We start from the raw sequence: 17,377 nt of genomic DNA on the forward strand, positions 1-17,377 counted from the left end.
TGGCTCACATCTGTAATCCCAGCATTTTGGGAGTCTAAGGTGGGGATCACCTGAGGTTAGGACGAGACCAGCCTGATCAACATGGTGAAACCCTGTCTCTACTAAAAATACAAAATTAGCTGGGAGTGGAGGTGCATGCCTGTAATCCCAGCTACTCGGGAGGTGGAGGTTGCAGTGAGCTGAGATCATGCCATTGCACTCCATCCTGGGCAAAAAGAGTGAAACTTCATCTCAAAAAGAAAAAATGTCTGTAAAATTTTCTAAAACTGGAAATTTCTACAGGAATATTTTATTTTTAAAGTACATTGGCAGAGCCTACTATTAGAGTTTGTAGGTGCTTTAGTAATAGATGGTAGGAATTCTAGAATAAGATTTCAGATATCTTCTAAAGAGAAATGCAGCAAACATTTATTGGACACACTTTATGAGTGAACTTTAATACAAAGATGATGTGATGAGAAGTTTCTTAAAAGGAAATTAAAAAAATATTGAATTGAGCTCTTCAACATAGGAGAACTTCAAAGAGACCAATGATTGCTTGCTACTCATCCATTCATTTATCCAATATTTACTGAGGATCCACTAACTGCCAGGTACTGTTGTAAGAGTGTGGGTAGCTCCCATCCCAGCATCCTCCTGATGCCAAGTACACTGGTGGGGATGATTGATTTAAGTGTCTCATTCTGAGATACGTGATTCTAGAGAACACTTTAACCAACTTCTTTTTGCATTTTATAGGGAAATTAAATAATTGTCATTTTTTTCAGAAATAACTGTTTGTGGAAGAGTTAGAACTAATATCTGTGCCTCCAAGTAGCAGTGTTTATTTTTTTCCAATTGCCTCTTTTAGCTGACTCCGTTTTTTAAATGATTCCATACTGCAGAGTTACCCATGCCTGCAGCAGAGACTGTAGACAAAAACCATGAGGAAAGAACGCAAAGAAGTCATCAAATCAGATGCAGAGTTGCAGTGCCTCTCTTCTAAACGTCGCATAAATGTGCATTTAGCTCATGTTTATTTTTACATACCTCACCAGAAAATGGCAACTGCAAAGTCTGGTTCCTGATGGTAGCTTCAGGCAAAGAGGAGGCATAAAGAGAGAAAGATGCACAATAAACAAACAAGCAACAAGCCCTTTCTACACAATGCAGGTTTCAAAACTTTCATCCCGGTTCTCAGCTACAACAGTCTAAAAGACTTGCAGCATGCTCTAGGTGATTACTAAAGGTTTTTCCTGAATTCCAAATGTGAGCTGGGATAAATTCATCTCCAGTTAACTAAGAAAGTGTAGTTTTGTTCTCAAACCTAAAAGTATATTTTTTGCATTATATCCATTAGAAAGTCCCTTGTGATGAAAGTCTTTGTTTCCACTCCTTTGAATTGGTTTAATCACTTACTGATTTTATTTTATTAGATTATACGAAATATTTTCTCCTCACTTAACAAAATTGAAGCATATGTGAAGAGAGGATGGATACACTTTGGCTGATTTCAGCCACCAGGCATCCCTCACAAATTTTCATTCTAGATTATTCCTTTGAACAGTCAAGATTTATAAGTGTTATTTGATGACTTCTCTTGATGTCTCAAAGGCATGTCAAACTCAAAATGTGAAAGGCTAATCACACGGTTCATACTTTCACTTAAAAGATCCCAGAAGAGTGCTTCCAGTTCAGTGAGTGAGCCATCAGCCTTCCATGTTTAGAAAGCCAGGAGGCATTCTTAGTATCTCCACTAGTTCCACTCCTTTACTAGGTTCACTATGGATCCTACTGATTTTACCTGCTATCTCTTGCATCTATCCACTTCTGTATCCATTGTGATTGCCACTATAACTCCCAGTTGGGGTCTCATAACCACGAGACCAAGCCATTTATGTCCAAGCCACTCTTCCTTCTGCAGTAAAACAATCTTTTCAAATGAAAATAGGAGCATATTGTTCCTCTATTTAAATATTTTAATGACTACATTTTGTTTTTAATGGTACTCTCAGGGAGGTCTTGAAGATGACAGTCAGAACCATAATATAAGCTTGGTCTTAATCCCTCTTACCACAGTGCCTTTGCACATGCTGGCTCCTCCATCTGGAAAGCTAACTTTTCTTTTTGCCCTGTTAAATCCTTCCTATCTTTTTTACTTCTTGATTACCCCTTATTTAGGAGAAGTCTTCCTTGACTTTTACAGACTAAATCAAATATCCCTATAATAGGCTTTGAACATTTGGAATATTTGTCCTTTACAGATATTTCTTCTTCACAGTTTTTACTACGGTTGTAATAATGTAGTATTTATGCTCTCATTTGAGTAATGTTTCTTCTTTGCTACTAAGAGAAAGGCTCATATACGTTTTTGGTAGACTTTATATCAATAGGCTCTTACTTTATTTCTGGCATAAAAGAGTCTTTCAATAAATATTAATGGATGAATTAGTAAGTAAACAACACATCCAGAGTATAAGTAGTCAATAGGCACTATCAGCAAGGTCATTCGAAATGAGACCAATTTTTCATGTTTTAATCTGTGCAGATTGAAAGATACACATTGCAGGAGTAGTTGGCTACAAAGTCAAAACATGTGGCTTCACACTGGTGTGTCTTCTTGGTTAACGCAGTGACCTTATGCAGGGGCCTGTAAGTGCCTGATATTAGTCTCTTATACATAAAGACAGGAACAATCCACTCACTGGGGTAATGTGAGAAATACATAATACATGTTTGAAAACACTTTGCTATCTGGAAACCCCAGTCAATCTCAATTAAGAAGCCAGAGGACTACAGAGGCCTGTAGGAAACTGTAGAGAAGTGGTTGAATACAGCCTTGATTCCTTCTTACAAAGGGCCAGTGAATTGTTCTCTAGAGTTTTATTGGAACACAGACACTTCGTTTCATTTCTATTTTGTCTATGGCTGCTTTCATTTTACAATTGAGTTGAGTTGTTGTGACAAAGACCATATGGTCCATAAAACCTAAAATATTTACTATTTGCAGAACATATTTGCCAACCCCTCACTCTAGAGTGTTGTTATTGTTACTGATATGGTTTGGATTTGTGTCCCTGCCCAAATCTCATGTCAAATTATCATCCCCACTGCTGGAGGAGGGGCCTGGTGAGAGGTGATTTGATTGTGGGGGTAGATTTCCCCCTTGCTGTTCTCATGATAGTGAGTTCTCATGAGACCTGGTTTAAAGGTGTGTGGCACCTTACCCTTCACTCTCTCCTCTGGCCATGTAAGACGTGCCTGATTCCCTTCACCTTCCACCATGATTGAAAGTTTCCTGAGGCCTCCTCAGTCATAATTCCTATACAGCCTGCAGAATTGTGAGTCAATTAAACCTTTTTTTTTTTTAATGTAAATCACCCTGTCTCAGGTAGCTCTTTATAGCAATGCGAGAACAGACTAATACGCTACTATCTCATGCCTGGCTTTGTAGTCCAGTCAGCCATATATATCACAAGAACAATTGTCATTAAGGCCAGGCCCAGTGACTCATGCCTGCAATCTCAGCCCTTTGGGAGGATGAGGTGGAGGATTGCTTGAGCCAAGAAGTTCAAGACCAGTCTGGGTAACCTAACAAAACGCCGTCTCTACAAAAAATACAAAATTTAGCTGGATGTTGGTGATGCATGCCTGTAGTCCCAGCTACTCAGGGGGATAAGGAAGGAGGATGGCTTAAGCCCAGGAAGTGGAGGCTGCAGTGAGCCGAGACTGTACCACTGTACTCCAGCCTGGGTGACAGAGATCCTGTCTCAAAAATAAAACAGTCAGTTTTGAACCCTGCCTTCTCCCTATCCCCAGACATCAATCCCTCTTACCTGTTACCTGATGACTTTGCTTGTGAACCTCAGATTTCACTTTTTAACTGAATGCCTTAATTTCATCTAGTTCTTTACTTTCACAGGTCAGGTCATGTAATAACACAAGGTATCATGTTTATTCCAACCCCTTCATGATGTAGGAAGAACAGGGACTATTATCATCTAACATACTCCCCCCACCAGGAAGACTGGTCAATGCAAAATATGAATGTGAATATGAGACAAAAGTTCATTTTCTTTATTAATTTAGTTTCTGTATGCCTCACTTTGTAGAGAGAGGGGAAAAAAGTATACACATCACAGATATGTTGTGAGGATAAAATCAACTCATATATGCAAAATAGTCCAGTTTCTGACCCACAGTCAGCATTTATTAACCATTATATTACTGTTATCCATGTAGCTATAAGAATTATAAAATATATCTTAAATAAAATTAATGTAAATGTTCTTTTTAAAATAAATAAATTACTTAGGTGCTGAGCTCTGAAATATCTCAAAGAAGTAGCATATCCTTTAAAAATATTCAGTACATTTAAATAAAAAAATCGGAAGCAACCAAGTTTGTGCAAATATAGAGTAAAACAAATACATGAGAGGAGCACAAATGATTTCAGAAAAAAACCTCTGCAATAACAACTTAAAGGATTTTTTTTAAAAAAATCATCCCGTTCCCTTCACTTTTACAGCTATGAAGCATCAACACAAATTTGTCTCCAATTTATAAAAAATTTCTAGGAACAAATTTGTCTTCTAGCGTTAGTTTCATTTCTTTGCTCTACTTATTTATAAAACTTTATATATTGCACTTATTGTATGTTGTTTTCTTATAATATACCTCAAGTCTTCTTTGGGTTGAGGCAGCAGATGAGTAAATTAGTTCATGTTGTTCTACAAATGCATGTGAGTGACTGAACCAGATAGTATCACTAGCTTTCTTTGCCCATCAAAAGTCTACCCAATGGATGGTAGTGATGGCTATACAGCATTTTGAAGGTATTTAATATAACTGATTATATACTTACACATAGCTAAACTGGTAAATTTTATATTGTGTATATTTTACCATGATAAAGATGTCTACTCAAATTTCTAGCTTAATTAAATAATACCTTTGCTATAACAATCCACACAGGTCCCTTAAGTCTGTATTAATTAGCCTTTCCTGTATAGGTTGGGCCCTTGTTTGTTTTTCTGTTATAGATAGAGCTTTTCACATTACAGTTATATCCTCTGATGTTTTAATCCTCTTCTGGGCTATATGTGACTTGAGGGCAGGTACTCATCAGTCACTTCTGTATCTCTCTCACACTGCTGAGCACACACCAACTGCTTTGTAAATATTGGCTGAAGATGGGCAGAGAGGAATGGAGGAGGGTGGAAGGAGCTTTCAACACCTGGTCCAGTGTCATTGAAGTGAAGCAGAAACAAAAAGGTAAGGTGATTTCCATTAGACAGTGCTGTCTTCAGAAGATGCTCCAAACAACTGCCCTCCTTTCAATTTTGCTCTCATCACAAAATTGACATATGTGGTCAACAAATAATTATACTCAAAGCTCTTCAGTAACAATCCACACAGAAGATTTTCATCATTTATGGGTCTTCCACCAAAATGCTGACAAAGACCTGGGAGAAAATACCACCAAGCAGAGAAGGACAGGATGTGTCTATGGCTAAGTAGGTATCACAGGCTGTGGAAAGGGTGGACCTGCTGTACTTCAGCCACTGGGTGCAATTCTGGATGTAGGCCCACTGTTGCCAGAGATTCTGACTTTTCTCTAAGCTGGAAATTGGCTCAAAATTTTAAAAACAATATTGCAGGCCAAAAAAAAAAACATATCTTTGGGAAGTGTGTGACTTGATTCTAACCCTTTGCAGACGATAACAAACACATTCAGAATATCTATTGTACAAATTCCTGAAGATTCATTTTTTTGAATACAAAGAATAATGAGTACCTAATGCAGAAGACTATTTTTAGAATTAACATGTAAAAGTGCCTGCTAGAGTATACGTTTCTGTTAGATGCTCAATAAATATTCATTTCCTGTCCTCCTTTCCTCTTTCCTGCTTTTTTAATTGGGAGAAAGGGTTATTTGATTTCATAAGAAAACAAGTAAAGGCAAAAGATGCACTATTTTACATAAAATATGCTATTTTTGTATCAAACTCCATACCAACTAAGCCAATACATTCCACTAAGCCCTTCACTAGTTTAGGCCTCTGTAGACTTGCTTCAACCCAGACAAAGCTGATTTTTAACTGGTGGTTGGATTTTATATGAAAATGATATTTCCAAATAAGTTTAAGGATGCTTGAAAACATCCTTTTCTCTCCAATTATTTAAAGAGAAAAAATTCTCATATTTTATTTGAGCTACCAAATTATCTATAAAGTATTTGCTGGACAAAATAAAGCTTGATTCAGTTTTCTCTGAATTACTGTGAATATCTCATCCAATTCTATGCAGTTTCAAGGTATTATCTAAAGCAGCAAAAAACTTACAGTCTCAAGACCAATTCTTTCCCAAATCATTAATGACTTTATCGTAAGTTATCAATTGTAGTATGTGGGGCAATATTACCAAAAGGAGATACCATTAGAGTGTAAACCTCATGTTCAACTTTATTTAAGTGCTGGTTAAATATAGACAACTTATTTAAATCCTAAATAGCTTATTTCTTCTCTGTAACGTGGGGTGGATTGTACCTCTTTTACAAGGTTATCGTGAAGGCCAAATGAAATGAAGTTTGCAAAGTTATTATGTAAGCTGAATAAGGTTAAAGGAATTCATATCTTGCTTTGAGTGGAAGAGACATCTAGTTATTTAACATAGGTGTCCTCATAAACTAGTAAACCTGGAAGAAATGGATAAATTCCTGGACACTTGCCTCCTCCCAAGCCTAAACCAGGAAGAAGTTGAAACCCTGAATAGACCAATAACAAGGTCTGAAGTTGAGGCAGCTATTAAGAGCCTACCACCCAAAAAAAGCCCAGGTCCAGATGGGTTCACAGCCGAATTCTACCAGATATACAAAGAGGAGTTTGTACTATTCCTTCTGAAACTATTCCAAATAAGCCAAAAACAGGGAATCCTTCCCAAATCATTATATGAGACAAACATCATCCTGATACCAAAACCCGGCAGAGACTCAACAAGAAAAGAAAACTTCAGGCCAATATCCTTGATGAACATAGATGCAAAAATCTTCAATAAAATACTGACAAGCCGATTGCAACAGCACATCAAAAAGCTTATCCAACATGATCAAGTAGGCTTCATCCTGGGGATGCAAGGCTGGTTCAACATACGCAAGTCTATAAACGTAATTCACCACATAAACAGAACCAAAGACAAAAACCACATGATTATCTCAATTGATGCAGAGAAGGCCTTTGACAAAATTCAACAGCCCTTTATGCTAAAAACACTCAATAAGCTAGGTATTGATGGAACGTATCTCAAAATAATAAAAGCTATTTATGACAAACCAACAGCCAATATCATACTGAATGGGCAAAAATTGGAAGCATTCCCCTTGAAATCTGGCACTAGACAAGGATGCCCTCTCTCACCACTGCTATTCAATATAGTATTAGAAGTTCTAGCCAGAGCAATCAGGGAAGAAAAAGAAATAAAGGGCATTCAAACAGGAAAGGAGAAAGTCAAATTGTCTCTATTTGCAGACGACATGATTGTATATCTAGGAGACCCCATTGTCTCAGCCCAAAATCTCCTGAAACTGATAAGCAGCTTCAGCAAAGTCTCAGGATACAAAATCAATGTGCAAAAATCACACGCATTCCTATACACCAGTAACAGACTTAAAGAGAGCCAAATCAAGAACAAACTTCCATTCACAATTGCCACAAAGAGAATAAAATACCTAGGAATACAACTAACAAGGAACGTAAAGGACCTCTTCAAGGAGAACTACAAGCCACTGCTCAACGAAATAAGAGAGGACACAAACAGATGGAGAAACATTACATGTTCATGGTTAGGAAGAATCAATATTGTGAAAATGGCCATACTGCCCAAAGTAATTTACAGATTCAATGCTATCCCATCAAGCTACCAATGACCTTCTTCACAGAACTGGAAAAAACCACCTTAAACTTCATAAGGAACCAAAAGAGAGCCCGCATAGCCAAGTCAATTCTAAGCAAAAAGAACAAAGTGGGAGGCATCACACTACCGGACTTCAAACTATACTACAAGGCTACAGTAATCAAAACAGCATGGTACTGGTACCAAAACAGAGATATAGACCAATGGAACAGAACAGAGGTCTTGGAGGCAACACAACATATCTACAACCATCTGATCTTTGACAAACCAGACAAAAACAAGAAATAGGGAAAGGATTCCCTGTTTAATAAATGGTGTTGGGAAAACTGGCTAGCCATGTGCACAAAGCAGAAACTGGACCCTTCTTGACACCTTACACTAAAATTAACTCCAGATGTATTAAAGGCTTAAACATAAGACCTAACACCATAAAAACCCTAGAAGAAAATCTAGACAAAACCATTCAGGACATAGGCGTAGGCAAGGACTTCATGACCAAAACACCAAAAGCATTGGAAACAAAAGCCAAAATAGACAAATGGGACCTAATCAAACTTCACAGCTTCTTCATGTCAAAAGAAACAGTCATTAGAGTGAATCAGCAACCAACAGAATGGGAAAAAATTTTTGCTGTCTACCCATCTGACAAAGGGCTGATATCCAGAACTTACAAAGAACTAAAACAGATCTACAGGAAAAAAGCAAGCCCATACAAGAGTTGGCAAAGGATATGAACAGACACTTTACAAAAGAAGACATACATGAGGCCAACAAACATATGAAAAAATGTTCATCATCACAGGTCATTAAAGAAATGCAAATCAAAACTACATTGTGATACCATCTCATGCCAGTTAGAATGGCGATCATTAAAAAAATTTGGAGACAACAGATGCTGGAGAGGATGTGGAGAAATAGGAACACTTTTACACTGTTGGTGGGAGTGTAAATTAGTTCAACCATTGTGGAAGACAGTATGGCGAATCCTTAAGGGCCTAGAAATAGAAATTCCATTTGACCCAGCAATCCCATTACTGGGTATATAGCCAAAGGATTATAAACCGTTCTACTATCAGGACACATGCACATGAATGTTCATTGCAGCACTGTTTACAATAGCAAAGACCTGGAACCAACCCAAATGCCCATCGACGATAGACTGGACAGGGAAAATGTGGTACATATACACCATGGAATATTATGCAGCCATTAAAAATGATGAGTTCATGTCCTTTGTAGGGACGTGGATGAACCTGGAAACCATCATACTCAGCAAACTGTCACAAGAGCAGAAAATCAAACACCACATGTTCTCACTCATAGGTGGGTGTTGAACAATGAGAACACATGGACACAGGGAGGGGAGCACTACACACTGGGGTCTGTTGAGGGGAAATCGGGGAGGGACGGGGGGTGGGGAGGTGGGGAGAGATAGCATGGGGAGAAATGCCAGATATAGGTGAAGGAGAGGAAGGCAGCAAATCACACTGCCATGTGTGTACCTATGTAACAATCTTGCATGTTCTTCACATGTACCCCAAAACCTGAAATGCAATTAAAAAAAAAGATAGGTGTCCTAACATGGCTTTGTTGGTAGTAGTGTCTTGACATGTGGATGAAACTCATTCTGTTTGTTATTTCCATTGAGTAGCTCTTCCAAGTGTCATAAGACTCCCTGCCCTCCAACTTCATCCTTTATACCTGCAGAGTGCACATAAACTAAAGTAGAAGGGGAAATGATTGTTATTATTGCTGCCAACAACACAGCAATAGTAACACATTATTTATTGAACATTTCCTGTGTTTTAGCTATGAAGCTAAGCATTAGACACACATTGGTTCCAGCCACTAAGACTTAGAACAGCCTATGTGGTAGATGTTATAATATTCTCTTTATAAATGAAGAAATTGGGATTAGCAATAGGTAGTACCTTGCCTAGGGTTATTCACTAATCCATGACAGACATAGGATTCTAATTTTGGCAAAGCCAAGACAAGGCCACATCAATGGGACAGCAGCATGGTATAGCATTCCCAGGAAGACAGCTTTCCAGAAAACTGAGATTAATGTTTCAACTACTAACATTTTTGGAGGAAGGAAGGGGTCCATATTTTTACACCATGTCTGAATATGGTCTTTGCAGTGAAGATGGCATCAAAATCTTTTTTGAAAACATTCATTTTTCTTTTTTTGATGGAGGGGCCTTGGAGAATGTCTAGTTCATCCCTCTAAATCTTCAGATGGCATGACTGGCACAAAGTTCCTTTGGCTGTGATATAAATCAGCAATGCCCCCAAGGAGCAAAGTGATGTGTAGGAACTTCTCTGCAGTAAATGACAACACATTACTATGGTCTTTTTTTCTCTAAGTTTCTTTTGTTTACTGTTCCATGATTTTCTTTCTTTCCTCTCATTTTTCAAGTTGTCAGGTGTCACCTGCTCTGGTCCTAAAGATTTGCTGTTCACATCTTATGTTGTACTACTTATAATTTGTTATGCGTTAGGAAACCAGGGAACTCTTTAAGATTGGGCGTCGAATAAGAGTGAATTCTGAGCAAGGACCTAAGAAGAACTCTTAATGGGTAAAGTGCATATGATTTTGCCAATAGATGAGGCCTCTAGTTTGGTTTCCCTGATAGTTTTCAGTGATATCTTGGAAATTCAGTTTGTCAGAGAAATAAATGTCATATAAGTGAAAAACTGAATACTTTCAGAAACACACATCTCAAAAGACATGAGTAATGCTTTCAAATAAATCTATTTCCTCTTCTAGGTTCCCGGTAGCAATCCTCACAGCTAGCAAGCTCCACCTGCTCTCTTTACACTACTCTCCCCCGTCTTTTGTATAAGTATAGTCAAATCATCCTTTGCCCTTTTACTTCAGTTGTCATTTTCCAGCTGGAAAACAAAAAATTTGATCATTCGTATAGAAACAGCGTCTGTTGCTAACCCCTCAAGCTGGTGTACTGGCTTCATTTCTTGCAGCCAAACATTCAGGAACATGTGTTTATATGTATATCTTTCCCTTTATATTAGTAATAAGTGGGTCATTAAGGGCTATATAATGAGAGAATGCAGTTTTCTGGCCTGATAAGTCCCCGAGCTTCATTACCAAATTCATCTTATATGTCAGCCATTAAATAGCTTGGCATTTTCCTCTCTCATCCATGCAGTATCATTTAATTTCATCTAAATGGAGTTTTCTCTATGGCTATAAACATCATCATCTTCATTGCCACCACCATCAAGAAGCATTTATTACTTGCTGCAATGCATATGGTGTCATATTCAGTATGGTTCTACACAACTCCATCATCATGGCCTCACCCATGGGAGTCCACAGAGCACAAGGGGACTACTGAAAATAGTGAGATTTGAGTGGAAGTCCAGATTCCCCAACCCCCACCCCCTTCCCCACACACACTTGAACAGCTGAGTTAGCTGGAGCAGAGCATTTTCTCTTTCTGGGTCATGCCTCATCTGAAAATAAGACAATGAGTTACATTCTCTCTATGATTCTCTGCACTGTAATGCAGATTCAGCTGCAGCCATTTTAAGAGGGGAGAAGACTGGTAGAGGAGGGAATTGGTCTGCAACTTTAAACAGCTGCTATGCTCAAAGAGTTGTAATTAGCCACTGAGTCCCAGGTCAGAGTTGTCTATACAGAACTTTATTCATTTCCCTGACCTCGTTGTGGTTTCTCTATGTTCTCAACACCTTCTGTCATTCTTATTCCACTATTTTTTTTTCTGACCTTGGCTCCCTTCCCATTTTCTCTAATTCCTGGCCTTCTTCACACCAGGTCCTCAATCTCTGTTTTCTTACTTTTCCCAGCCACACATAGAAACTGTGTCCCAATTAGAAGATTAGTCTTAAATGCTTCTAAAAGGAAGCTCCTGAGGCCTCTGGGTCCCTACTCTGGAAGCCATGTCTGATCCTCTTGAAAGAGGGCTGGGACAGAGCCTGGTACATAGGTCATTTAGTCAAGGCACTAATCATTGCACTGAGGATTGAGGACTGAGGCTCAACATATAGAAAATGATCCTGGGCAAAGAAGTAGAGGGAACGGGAAAAGGAGCCTCAAATGATTTTGAAAATAAAGGATAATAGAGAAACATAGATATAGTAATTATAGAGACAAATAGTAATTATAGAGACAGAAGTGGAAGCAAAACCCCAAAAAGCATATACCTGCACTGGGTATGGGCAGCAGGTGTGGGCAGCAGGAGGGAGAGAGAGCAAGGACTTAATGGGATCCAGAGAGGAATTCTGAGATTTATGTCCTGAAATGTACCTAGGGGCCAGGAGAAACATTTCATCCTGTGTTTATCCTTTATTCTCAAAATCATTTGCGGAGAACATGCTTGTGTATGAATTAGATTGAGTCAAAAGGTATAAAATCAGGTAGATAGTCCTGATATATAAACCATAACCAAATTGTAATAGTAACCAAATTATCCCATTAATAATTATAGTTAATTAGCATTGGCTATTAATGACTTTGTGCTAATTGCTTACTATGCATTATTTTCTCACGGATATTACCCAACTATGTTTTTGTTGTTATGGTGGTAAAATATACATAACACACAATTTATCACTTTAACCAATTTTAAGCATACAGTCCAATAGTATTAAGTACATCCACAATGTTGTGCAGCCATCACCACTATCCATTTCTAAAACTTTTTCATCATCCTGAACAGAAACTCTGTATCCATTAAACAATAACTCACCATTTCTCCTTCCCTCCAACCTTTGCTAACCACTCTTCTACTTTCTGTTTTTATGAACCAACTACCTTTGAAGAGTAGCCATAAAGGTGGAGTTTCATCATACTTGGTGAAGTTCTAAAGTCAACATGTAAAGCAAAAAACACAAACCATCTATGTTCTCACCAAAAAGGCCTAAGGAAGAAAGCTACCATGTTAATGACAGATACAACATTTCCCAAAAAGAAGGACCCAGCCAGTTGATCTCCATCACTATTCAGTTGATCCCCAGGTATAAAAAGCAGCTTATGCATTTAGAATCCTAGTGTACAAAAGTGTATACTCTATCTTTAAACAGTAGAAGTATACTAAGCTAGTTGAAATGCTTATATTGCAAGAGGAACTCAGGAAATAAGATAAAATGAGGAAGAAGCAGATTCATATCTCTTGTCTCATGTTTACCTGGGAAAATATGTGCTGAGTTCAATGGCAGATGGAATCATTCTTGCAATTTAAATTACTGTTCTCTTCCCCTCCTCTTTTAACAAATATATACTGTTGAATTCTTTTACCCTGAGTGTATGGGGTTTAATTCATTGCTATTATTATCCTCTATATTGGTGAGGCATAGAGAAGCTAAAAAACTTGCCCAAATTCACAAAGCTTGATGAATATTTGAATTTGTACCTTTAACCATTGCCCAATATTGCCAGGCAAATGGTTATGTCATTCAAGCAAATTATTTTTTTTCAACATTCAATTTTTTATTTTCTTTTAAAAATTAATCAAGGAGTCTATTGACCAAGAAAGCTTATAAGAGTCACTTTTTGAGTGTTACTCTAAAATTTCATATCAATTTTTCCAAATACACGATATGTAAATCTCTGGACTCCAGGGGCCAATTGTAAATTGGCTTCAAATACCACAGAGCACATAAATCTTCCTCCTCATTTCTTTATCTCCCTCACCCCATAATCTACTCACTCTCTGACCTCCCTACAAGAAGCATGACTGCCTTAAATTTAGAGTTTTCCCTTTCATTAAAAAATGCATACTTTAAACGCTAATCTTATTTCAGAGAGGGCGTTAATCAACCTTTTTAGTGAGCTTGCTTACTGCCGTAGGTGAGAGTCAGCCCACAAGGAAGTATAATGCCAGGCAGACACCACTGATTGGAAGTTGGGACTTAGAACATTCAGGAATGATTTAGGAATGCAGACCAATTTTACTTATTTGAACTAGCCAAGGGGAAGGTCAGTCTGAAATCATTAAAAAATCTAGATAAGGAAATATTTTGAAGAAATGCCGTTTTATGACTCCCAAAAACCCACAATAATTTCAGTTTGTCTGAGTCTATCCATTCATGCTATTGCCGACAGAAACCGCTTAAGGACCTGCTTTGAGAAACAGATGAGATTAGTTTCTAGTTAGCATCATGGTTATAAATGAAGGTAGGTTATTTAAGTGCTTGAAAACAATTTTTTTCTTAAGTAATCTTATTTATGCTACTAATTTGTACTTTTTGTAAAGAAAAGTAAAGTATGCTGAGTAAAGGTAAATTTTAGCCAAAAGTAATATAGTTTTGTCACTACATAATTAACCTTAGCCCCATGCAGAATAGCCTTGGTGCAAGTTTCAATTACATTATAGCCAAAGTAGCATAAGTAAACATATGATTAATTAAATAGCAAAATTCACTTCTACAAAATAATGACTTATTCTGGAAGAAAATAAAAAGATAGGTGATTCTTGGGGTGGTATGTATAAAATACATAGAGTTAATGATTAAATAAGAGAAGTTTTTTCCAAAACAGGATTCCTATCTTCAGCCAAAATGAGAACAATATAAAAGAGTTTAAGCATATTCATTATTTTCCCATTTAGAGCAATCCTCTCTTTCATAAATTTATTCTATTTTCAAATGCCATGCTGCAAACATAAATGTGATTTTCACTGATGCTTTTAAACTTTGTCAGGCTACCCAACCCCCCTTCTCTTCCTTCCTAAATTTAATTAAAACCAGCATTCAGCCATACTGGAGAGAAACATAACACAAAGAAAAACAATTTTTAAAAGCCCACATTAATCATGAGCTTTAGAGAAAGTCACCATAAATAGGATGTATCTAGCCAAATGACAAGTTCCAACCACTTAAGAAAAATGTCTTTCTAGCTGCAAGGATACCAGTGTTACCGAAGAACATAGCTCTTTTGTTCTATAAATTTCTCATTTTCATATGAAGTTACCATGTTTCCTACCTTGATAGAGAACAACATATATTCAAAGTTGCTTTATCTACCATATAATCTAGTGAAAGCTGAGTTTTATTTTATGTTTTGGTAGGCACAGAGGAAGGAAAAGCCAGTACCTACTATGTGCCAAGCAAAATGCTCAACATTCTAGATGTTACTTCATTCAACAGTCCCATCAGCTTTATGAAGTTACTCAAGTCTACTCATTTGAGCTGGAACTTTGAACCCACAGCAGTTCTACTATCCCAGAGATAGGACTTACTTTTTTGCCTATAGAGATGGAGGAACATATTTAAGAACATTAGACACTCACTGTCTTTTTCCACATTATTCACATAAGTCTTTGTGGTTGTTTCATTTCAACCATTTCACTAGGAAGCATTTTGATCACAATGAATAGAAAATATAAAAAAGATTGCCAATGGGAGAAACCTCAGTGGTCAACCTCAAACGGTTGACTAAAATGGAAATAAAAAGGCAGATTAATCAAGATTATTACAGAAGGCTGTCTGACGAGCAGAGATTAGAATTATTCATGGTCAAAAAATTCATCCAACTGCTCTTTGCCTTAGTTTACCTCAAATGTAAAAAAGGAAATAACATGACCTACACTAGTCTTAAGGGTATGGGATAAAGTTATATAATTGTCATAGATAACTAGGTTTGTCTGAAGTGAAAATAAACTAAATAAATTATTAAGGTTTTACTATAAGCCAGTTCCTATGGAACATTTTGTATATGGTTTTTTACTTAATCTGTACCACAGACAAATGAGATAGGTGTTCTCACCCTCATTTTACAGATAAAGAATCTAAAGCAAAAAGTTTAATTCCTTGACCAAGATTTGACTGCTAATAAATGGTAGAACCAAGATGTGAATACAGATTTTTCTGGTAACATTCCCCTGTCTACACCTGGCTCTTCTTCTCTTACCATATATGGTTCTGAAGAGAATCCACAGTGTCATGGCGATGTACCACACAGAGTGAGTGGACTGTCACTTTGCTAATTCTCACCTATGACTCATGTTTACTCTGCCCTAAAATGTCATCATTATATTGTCACCCTCATTGACACTTCACTGGATGTGAGCTACAAAATGTTAAGGATTTTTAAATTTTTCTTTTTTGTTATCGTTTTGTTCTCTGATGTATCCCAAAGATTAACAACAATGCCCAGCATGTGGCAGGTATTCAGTGTGTTTTTATCAAATGGATGCATTGAAAAAACTCCTAATCTTACCTGAGCTCCATGACAGTTTTTGATATTGGTCTAAATCATATTGGTAACTCGGTCATTGTATCTGTGTATGACTTGCATTCTTTGAAGTCTGAATCAGTAAGCTATCTCATTAGCCTTCCTATTTCTCTCTTTCTAACCTTCCCTACAAATTCTACCAACCTCGTTTAAGATGGTTTAGACTCCAAATTCAAGACTGTACTTGTTCACATGTATCAGCAGCCCTTGGGGACCATGTTTCCATAGAATACAAGCTCTCTAAAGACAGATCTACATTTTAAGTTTAGGAATCCAGATGCTGCCTTGGGAAAATGTCACACACATTCTGCTTCATATAAGAAATGCATAATTAACCTGGGGTCCTAAGATATCCTAAACTTAAACTCTTTCTCTTATGACTTCTAAGCCTTAACAGTGACACATTACACTATCTTTGGAGAGTAGGTGAATAGCTGGAACCCTGAGCCTCCTCCAGCCACCCTCTGAAACTTAACCCATTATTTCTTATTCTAGCCAGCCTCTTTTCAATCTTCTCTAATCTTCCTTCTCCTGGTAGTCAGCCAGCCAACCACAAAGTGCCAAATTTTGCAGGCATAGACTTTCCCCATCAGTCCTGTGAGAAGGTCTCTCGTCATTTGTTTTCAGAAATACATTTTGTGTTTGGTTGTCTCACACTTATCAATTTGCCAAACATGCATGCATGAATAGTGGATGTAAAAGATTAAAGCCACTCAAGTAAAGAGAGGCCAATCTGACACAAATAAACTCCATGCTATGGCCATGTGTTTGGTCTTTCCCATCAATGTACCACATAAACTTACCACTTCCAGTTTGGGAAGCGCAACTTATAAGCAAAATCATATGAACAGCAAATGCTTAGCATTGCTGTTCAGGTACACAGCAGGTGCTCAATAAGCACTCAATTTATGAATTTATGAACATCAAACTATTGGATCAAAATTACAGCCCATTAGAACCAGTGTTACATGCTGTATTTGTCCAAAAAGTTGGCCTCCAAACCTTTTCCATTAGATCCCCAACCAAAATAATGTTTGAGCAGACCAGTGCCATAGGTGTTACTGTACATAACATATCATGTTCTTTATAAATCACATACAGAATTATAACAGAAGAATTGGATAAAAAAACACATAAATAGAAGTTTTAATATGGACTCCAAGATATAAAATATCCTGAAATAGGTGATGCTGTCATATATTACCTCAAACCCATGGTATAACCTCGAAATCTGTTATTTTTGGAATTTTGAAATCAGTGGAAGAG

Source organism: Sapajus apella, unplaced genomic scaffold, assembly GCF_009761245.1.
Source record: "Sapajus apella isolate SASKATOON/1434 unplaced genomic scaffold, GSC_monkey_1.0 scaffold26, whole genome shotgun sequence".
NCBI lineage: Eukaryota > Metazoa > Chordata > Mammalia > Primates > Cebidae > Sapajus > Sapajus apella.